This window comes from Sitophilus oryzae, unplaced genomic scaffold, assembly GCF_002938485.1.
Source record: "Sitophilus oryzae breed Bouriz unplaced genomic scaffold, Soryzae_2.0 scaffold_1582_pilon_pilon, whole genome shotgun sequence".
In the NCBI taxonomy this organism is placed as follows: Eukaryota; Metazoa; Arthropoda; class Insecta; order Coleoptera; family Curculionidae; genus Sitophilus; species Sitophilus oryzae.
In genome coordinates, this window is record NW_022146261.1 from 3,035,122 (window position 1) to 3,037,852 (window position 2,731).

Here is a 2,731-nt window from a genome sequence, read left to right on the forward strand (position 1 = left end):
AAAGAGAAAGCATAGTAAACATTTTAAATCGTACAAAAGAATTAAAAAGAAAATAAAAAAAAACATTCATAAACATAAGATTATGTATATACAAAATACGAGTAGCGGAAAAAGGGGCCAAAAAACCCTACATATATGCTTATTCTCTGCATTAAGTTCATCAGACCGAAGGGAACAGCCATTCGACGACCGGTTTCGGAGATTTATCTCCATCGTCAGGCCGACTTTGCTGTAACCCTCGATCTGACGAACGAAAAGCAGAGAATAGCATTTGTGTACAAAACGTACTACTATGGCGAGAGTGCTAGACGCTCTACGCCATCTAGCGGCAGCTGTGACAATCACAGATCGTACCGCCAAAATTAAAACCAGCGGCCTACTGGACAAACGTGCTTGCTTCATCCACGTTACCGTAGATGGAGCTAAGAAGGCTTAGTTAGGGTATATATAAATAAATAAAATACGAGTATCGGAAAAGGGGGCCAAAAAAGATGGCGTAGAGCGTCTAGCACTCTCGCCATAGTAGTATGTTTTGTACTCAAATGCTATTCTCTGCTTTTCGTTGGTCAGATCGAGGGTTACAACAAAGTCGGCCTGATGATGGAGATAAATCTCCGAAACCGGTCGTCGAATGGCTGTTCCCTTCGGTCTGATGAACTTAATGCAGAGAATAAACATATATGTAGCGTTTTTTGGCCCCTTTTTCCGCTACTCGTATTTTGTTTATTTATATATACCAGGGGCGGCTCGTAGCACTGGAAGATAGTGAGGCACATTAGAAGAAAATTTTTATTAGTATGTATATATGGCCATAGTATGTATAGGTGGCCATTAGTACGAGGAAGTTCTATATAAAAAAAGTACATATCCTAAAAAAATATTTTCTTTAAAATTGCAATCGTATTACCATTTTTCTGTATAAAATTGGGTTCAGCATAAAATTCAGCATACATCACACTATTGATTTATTTGAAGCATACCTATGCGGGATTTCCATGATAATTATTATTTGAAAAATGTCATCTTTTAAAAAGTGGTAAAAACCTGGAGTGAATTTAACTTATTGATATATTATTGCTTAAGTACGTATAATATAGCTACACACCTCTCTATCGGATAAAAGAAGAAATCCGAGAAAAATTCATATTCACAAGGATTTTTTATAGCGCGGCCAACATTGCAATATTATAATACTATATCTCAGTTTTTTTTTTTAAATGCAATACACACTGTATATTATTTTTAGTATTTTAGATACCTACAGACTTAAAAAGCGCACATTTTTGTATTTAAAATATTTCTAAATTTTTAGCAGTTGCGGAAATAGCCTTATGTAATATAATTCGCAGTATTATACCGTATGATCGAAAAAAAAACGGCGTCCAGTTGGCTGGGAAATGACGATCGATGACATTTCCCATATAAATTTACATATAAAATGACAGCGATCTTCATTTCATAGCCAACGCTGACGCTGTTTTTTCTCGATCATACGATACCTATTACATAGGGCTATTGCAACAGTAAATTTTTATCAAAGCGACCTCAGGATATTTTCTCTTATATTTTACTCTGTATGGTAAAATTTTATTTTTCTACCCATCCTATAAAAATAAAACAAAACGAAATCTGTAACAGGTCGCTTTACTTTTTGACTATACACAATTTATCTAGAAATGATTCGAAAAACTTTACTTGGGGAAGTCCTCTGATGATGCATGGTCCCTCTAAATCATCATATCAATCAACAATAAGTCACTGCCCACTTTTTAGGTATTTACTTTATATGTACAATAATCAGTAAAAAGAGTAATTAAACATGCAATTCACATTAAAAACGTAGACAAAACAGTGTAATAACCTGCAGAATTAATTAAAACTCTGATTCACACTAAGCCAAATTCCCAAATAATGCAATTCTGCATTTTCAGCCTGTCGCCTAAAATCTCTCCGGCTGATCGGGAAATGATACATATTTTTAACGAACGGCTTTTAAGGTTCAAATTTACATTTGAGGCCCGCCTCAATACGGTCTTTTTACGCGCTACTACTCCATACATTTTATCTCTCTTCAACTAAAGGTTTTGCTTATGCTTTTTCTTTTCATTCTATAGAGTTAAGATTCCAGTGAACGCTGTCGCTCCGTCAGTGCGATATACCACAATACGCTAGACAAGGAAAGGCGAGAGGCAAACCTCTGCACATATACTTCTTAAAGAACAAATGAGATGGATATACATCGTCGAGTTTGTCGAATATGGGATAGGAAGCGCGTTTAAAGGAATACCATCGACGTAATTTATTGTAGAATGACGATTAAAAAATACAATTATTATTGATGCAAATAGGGAAAAAATATAAAATTGTGATTAAAGATGTATCGATTAATACATGTAATTTTTCAAATGTATTGGTGAGGCACTACCTCATCTGCCTCATAGGACAAGCCGCCCCTGATATATACCCTACCAAAGCCTTCTTAGCTCCATCTACGGTAACGTGGATGAAGCAAGCATATAAGATTATGTATTGGTACAAGGTTTTTTTAATAAAGTTCTTCATCGTGGACAAAATAAAGTATGCCCGAATTTTCTTCAACGGGTGTTATTCGTTTTTTCAAACCCGCTACTTCAAGCATATCAAAATGTTTAATAACATCTTCTTCTTCTACTACTTATTTGAGATCTAGTCGATCTGTTAGTTTTAAGGTTGCCTCTATAGAAGTTCTTGG